A 6,638-nucleotide genomic window follows, 5' to 3' on the forward strand; every position below is an offset into this window, starting at 1 on the left:
ACCCAACCCTGACCTGAGTCAGCACTGCCACCTCCTGCCCATGGGGTGGCATTGCAGTGGCTGCATACCCTGTTCCTGCTATCTACTGCCCCCTGCTGTGCTGTGTGTGCTACAGAGTAGAGATGTTGCAACTCACCTCAGTGTGTGTACACACAGCACAGAGGTGGCAGGAGCAGGGTATACAGTCTTAGTGCCAGCCCCAAGGACAGGAGACGGCCATACCGGACTGAACGCCCCCGATCCCGTCCGATCTCGGAAGGTAAACCGTCCCGGGCCTGGCTAGTACTTGGATGGGTGACCGCCTGGGAATCCTAGGTGCCGTAGGCAGCTTTAAGCACACAAAAGACCAAGGACAGGAGGAGAAATGATCCAAACCCGAGTGGATCTGATTGTTTTCCTATCCTACCATACCCAGACCTGACACATTTAATCTGGTTCCATCAGGGTTGGGTTGAAGTTCTCGACATATAGAAGGTTTTAAACATTTCTGCATAGTGTGCACAGATGTCATTAGGCTTGGAAAGATTAGATTATCAGTAAATGTTTGATTTCACTGTACACACACAAACTGACACAAATATTTCCACTGATAATCAAAATGTACTAGTAGGCAAAGTAAGAAAAATGCTGTTTGAACGTATTGGAGTTTGATTTAAGGACATTTACTTTGTATATTTTTGACATGTGATGCTGACAATTTGTGTTAACAGTTATAAAGTTTTAACTTCTTGAATCTCAGCATCTACTGTCATTAAAAGATTGTCTGCCCCCTATTGTCTAAGCCCCACACCATAACTTTGGTCAACTGGGAAAATTTAAATTAATAAAAATAGGAAAAAATGCTTAAACATAAACTGATATCCATTGAAATTATATTTTTTAAAAATCAATTTCTGCCAAGCCTGGACATAATTAACAATACATCATGTGCATGTATAGTACATTTTAACTTTCAGTTAAAACCACAACTACTTAACAACACAACTGCAATGGTTACTGTAGTTCTTTGGTATAGGAGTTTGCAGATGATACAGAAAAGGAACGCTCAACTTTCATAGCACAAACGTGAGACATTGCTGTAACTTGATCTGTAATAGCAGTGCTGCCAATTCCTCTGTAATCCTTGAATGCAAAAAAATTGTTTCTTGTTCAAAGGAGTTTGCTGAAAAGTTCCCTAACCATCATTCTGGTTTTCCATTCAGGGAGATTGTATGAAATTGCCATTTGGTACTGCAGTTTGCACAAAGCTACTGAGAAGTTGAAGTCCATACCACTCTCCACACCTTTGCAGACCTTGAAAGGAGGTGATGTTTGTTTATCTGTATTAAAATGAAATATACATGGCAACAAATCTGGCAAGATTCACATCAACATGCATTAGTGGATACCACAAATATTTGAAAGCAGTTTTAAAACTTGCTGGGTTTAATTTTCTCCTCAGAATCCCTTTGCTGGAGCTGTTATCCTTCTGTGGCTCCCTCTCTTGAGAGGAAGGATGGTTTTGCAGTTAAGGTACTGAGCTTGCATTCAGGACATCTGGGTACAATTCTTGGGCAAGTAACTACTTCTCTCCTTGCCTCAGTTCCCCATCTGTAAAACAGAGGATGATAAATCCTCCTTTTCTTCTACCCTTTGTCTTGTCTATTTAGATTGTAAGCTCCTTAGGGCAGGAACTTTCTCCACAGTTGTGAGGAAATACACTCCAGTGTTCACACCCTGCAGGCTATTGTAATGATCTTTGAACAATGTACGCCTTGAGACTAAAGGTAGGTGATAATAGCTTTTATTGGTCAGAAGTTGGTCCAATATTTCCTCACTCACCTGGTCTCTCTAATGTCCTGGGACTGATATGGCAACAACTGCACTGCAGAAGATGCCTTGTATCATTTGAAAACTCATCATTTGCTTTTTTCAGTATTGTCCTGGTAATCTGTGGCAACACTGTATGTGAAGTGATAAGATTTCTCTGTATGACGTGTTTAACACATGTTCCAAACCCCACTGCCCTGCTCAGGCAGAAGTCAGGTGTGTCCTAAATGAAGGAAGGAATGTGTGCTTGCCTTAATTTGCATTTAAGCAATAAACACAGTCATCAAGCAGGGAGGGAAACAAAGGAAGTTCAAACAGGTGAGAAGAAAAAAAAACCAGCAGGGAATATCCTTCTACAGAGACTGTCTCCTGAGTCTGACGGAAATGTTTTTCAAGAGAGGGACAAACCAAGGGGCCCCCCTCCTCCTCTCCCTGCCCACCTCATTCTCCACACCTGAGAAGACTAAAGGAACCAGCCCTTGGATTCTGGTGGAGGGGTCCTGACCTGAAAGTTTGGTCAGTAATCTGCTGGAACATGTGGTGAGTTTGCTTTGCAACTAAGAGAGTTTCTTAAGTAAATACTAATAAACATTTATCTTTATTTTCTTATAACCATTTGTGACTCTTAAGCCTTATTATATGTACTCACTTAAAATCTATCTTTGTAGTTAATAAACTTGTTTTACTGTTTTATCTAATCCAATGTGCTTAAATTGAAGTGTCTGGGTAACTCTGTTTAAGGTAATAAACTGGCATATTATTCCCTTAAAGGAGAGGGGCTGCAGCTACACACAGACATGCATCGATGTGGCTTGTTTGCTATAAGGCTGTTTGTGAGCGGCCCAGGTGGGAGCTACTCTAGCAAGGCATTATGAGGCACCCAAGGCTGTACGGCGGGGGTGACACAGGCCCCCTCTAGTACAGGGCCGGCTCCAGGTTTTGTGCCGCCCCAAGCAGCGCAAAAAAAAAAAAAAAAAAAAAAAGCCGCGGCAGCGCGATCGCGCCACTCCACTCTTCAGCGGCAGGTCCTTCACTCCGAGAGGGACTGAGGGACCCGCCGCCGAAGACCCGGACATGCCGCCCCAATAGTGGCCAGAGTGCCGCCCCTTGGTATTGGCTGCCCCAAGCACCTGCTTCTTTAGCTGGTGCCTGGAGCTGGCCCTGCTCTAGTATGGATTGTGCCCCAGTATATTCACAACAGTACCTAGCACAATGGAGCCCTGATCTTGGTTTAGGACCCCCAGCATTGCCAGGATATAAATAATTAGTAGTAATCAATATATTTCTGTGTATTGAATAAGTCTGATATAGCTCTGAAAAGTTTATCTATGTATTTTTATTGTCACACATTATCCCCCCGTATCTCAAAATCCTTTGTCCACCCGGGCAAGAAGTAACAAACACGCCCTGCAACATTTCAGTGAGTCTACTTCTGTGAGCCTTTCAAATCCGAGTAAGGTGAAGGGAGGATCTATTGCAAGTGCCACATATTGTACTCATGATGCCTTTTTTTGTTTGAGAAGCAACCTTGGTCATTTAAAATAATATTGAAGGCTGTGCTCAGTTCATAAATATTTTCATTAAATAATTACGTCAACAAAAGAGCTGGAAGGCTGAGTCATGACGAATCCATTTGGTTTTCTGTGGAAGCAGAAACATTTTAATTGGCCTTACCTCTAGTGCTCCTTAACCTGTATACAGTCAATGCTTGCATGTTGAGTTCAAGGAGACACCAAATCCTGAAAAATATCGAGAAAAAGAGCTTGCAAAAATGCCTACTTCTTGTGACAGATTTTTTAAGACAGACTATTTCGACTTTTTACTGAAAGAGAGCCTTCCGCTTCTTTGATGCATTAATTCAGCTCAGCCAGCGTCTTTACAAGAATGGGTCTTAACATGCAAACTGACATAGGGTGCTGAGTTGAGACTCCATTTTGTTTGAAGGATTAGTTAATTGCAAAAAAATGTGTGTGTATGAATAGATATATATTATTTTATTACCTTCTGCATGCTCTGCTGACTGAGTGCACGCTCACTCTCCCATTGAGTCAATGGCAAAGCTCCCATTGACTTCATTAGTACAGGATCGAACCCAATGTGTAGTAACTTGAAGCTCCAACTCAGACAGCAAAGCTGTATGTCCACATACCCAGCATCCTATAGACAGGCTGAGCGCGTGCTCTTCCCCGTGCTGATGTGCCAAAGAGGAGGGGCGGTAGCAGGAAACTTCATCCCCATATTCCTGCCGTATGGGAGGATCTTGCCGTAAGTCAAGAAACTGCCTAGAGATTGGTTAATGTCCTCTTGCACAGCATATCCCCAAGATGGGACAGGCTATGGATTGGATGACAAGTCTGTCCCCTCACCCAGCATGTATACTCTATAGCTATGTGTGGTCTATAGCTAGCGCTGAGTGGTGATGGGCTTAGCTACTGCTCAGAGGAGCAGCAAAGTGGTCTCTACAGCTTGGTCCTCGTACGGAAATCGGTCCAGACCAGCAGGTGTCCAGGAAGAAATGAGTCCGAGAATTCCGAAAGGCTAACTGACTAAAGAATTACTACGGGTGTTTTATTGCCTGTGGATGGAATCTGAATTCTTCATTTAACAGGCTTTTAGGTGAACTGGTATTTTGTGCTCCAGTTTCCCCCATGCTGTGCAGTGTTAATGTGTGAACTTGCTGTGCAATATTAAATAGCCTGAAGCTCTTATACATGTGTTGAAAATGTTACTCACTGAATATCCTCTTTGTTTCCATTTTATGTTTAAATAGAAAAACATCTGCATCTAATTTTATAGTATCGTGTGTGTTGCTAATTGGCCAGTTCTTATCATATGTCTCGTAATTGCTGGTATATTCTTTCCTCCTCGCCCAAGACTTGCTGTATGTCATAATGAAGACATAATACGACACTTGGTTTTTATGTTAACTACTTTTGTTCATAAAGGGTGAAATTCCCCCTTTATGTGCAGAAGGCAGCAAAGGCCTTTGCACCCCTTGTTGTTTAGCAAGATTCATTTAAGTCACTAGGGCCTTGTTTTTGTTCTCTGCATCTGAGTGAATTTGACCTACTATTTGGAATGCAACACTATTAATGCTAGAGATGGCGGAAAACAAACTCTAGACTCAAACTCGCCTGAACTGGGAAGGGGATGACCTTTGGAATCTGGAACTATATCAGAATTTCACTACCAGCTGCTAGTTCTATAATGGAGTGGGAGGGAATCTACTACAGGAGACAAAATATGGATCCAGGTTTTTTTTTCACTTGGGCCCATCTCTTGTGAGCACATCTAGTACTGCTGCTTGATAACTGTGACAGGGAGGGACTCCCCACTGCAGCGCCTCCTGCTGGCTGTCCTGGGGATTAGCGCTGCTAGCCAGTGTGCCCTCTTCTGGTGGTGTCTCACTGCTGTCACTTCTGCATCCCTGGACCGTGGCACCTTCTTCTGGACACAGCCCTCCATCTGTGTCATGCTCTGTTCTCCCTGCATTTTGGGGGACCTGCAGTCCGCTGTCCAGTCACTTCCCTCAGTGGCAACTGCAGCCCATTGTCTGGCCACTTCCTCAGTGGCAAGGGGGGGCGGAACCTGGGCCCGCCCACTACTCCAAGTCCCAGCCCAGGGACCCTGTAGATGGCTGCCATTTGCTGCGTCCCCTCTGACTCCTCAGTTCATTTCCCTGGGCCACTTCCCCATGGCCCCCAGCACCTTCTTCATCCTTACCTCAGGGCTTCAGCCTGCCAGTTTTAGCAGCTAGCCAGGAGCTCTCGCTAGCTTCCCCGGTCCCTGCCGGCAGCACTGCTCTGTCCAGGGTGCTGGCACTCCGTCCTCCTGCTAGGAGCCTAACCTTCCCTCCTCGAGCTCCAGGCAGCTACTCAAGCTGCTTTGCCCTGCAGCTCTTCTTATATGGGCCTGCTGGGCCCTGACTGGCTGCTCCTCTCAGCCCTTCTCTGATTGGCTGCCTCGTGTGCACACTCCCTAGGGACTTCTCTTAACCCCTTAGAGCCCAGTGTGGGGCAGACGCTCCATCACAATAACCTTCTACTATTATAATATATTATCAAACTTTGTGGTATTATAAATTTCTTGTGTGATTGAGTTATGTTCTGAGCCAGTGATTTGTACTTAAAAGCAATAATAAGAGCATTTAAAGAAAAGACCAAATGAATGTGAACTACATGACTCAATGAAATGTTAAGCATTGCCAAGATTTTTCTATTGTCCTTTTTGCTAAAAGCTTTTTTTTTTTGTACAGAAAGGTATACACAATAGTTCAGAGTAGTTGATACTGAAAGTAAGTGTCATCTATTCTAAGTGCAATGGTTGACTCCAACCATACCTCAAAATCCCTTGAATTGTCTGATACACCACACTAAGATGATGCAACTAAGTTTTATGCTGGAAAGTCATTTCTGGTTCTTACCTGAAAGTCCTTCTTACAACTGTAATTATCAGTTGTGAGCGAAACTGACAGCCTAGAAACTTGAAGTTCTTTCCTACAGTAAAATATCTTCAGGCAATGGTAGAACTTTGGAGAGCTATGCAAAACCTATCATCTCCAATTGAAATCACTTCCTTTGATCTAATGCCTCATTTTAGCTTTCTCTGAAATCAAATGAAAATAGGGAAAAAGATGTAAATAAGAACATGACAAGGCAGTTGCAGGATATTGTGTAACAGTAGAAGCCTAAGAAGTTGGAAATTTTAAAGGTCTTTACTAGACCATGTTTAAAGTCATTGTCTGGCAAAAACCAACCAACAAGCCATTCTAGCTGTTATAAAAGATGTTTGAGATGTGACTTTACCTTTATTTATTAGTTGGAAAACTA

General features: G+C 43.4%; 1 pseudogene; it reads left to right on the forward strand.

The window, feature by feature from the left end:
- Positions 1-208: 208 nt before the first annotated feature.
- Positions 209-327, forward strand: LOC112101831 (annotated as a pseudogene).
- The last annotated feature ends 6,311 nt before the right edge of the window (positions 328-6,638 follow it).

Source organism: Terrapene carolina, unplaced genomic scaffold (assembly GCF_002925995.2).
Source record: "Terrapene carolina triunguis isolate 2854851 unplaced genomic scaffold, T_m_triunguis-2.0 Scaffold89, whole genome shotgun sequence".
NCBI classification, from domain to species: domain Eukaryota; kingdom Metazoa; phylum Chordata; order Testudines; family Emydidae; genus Terrapene; species Terrapene triunguis.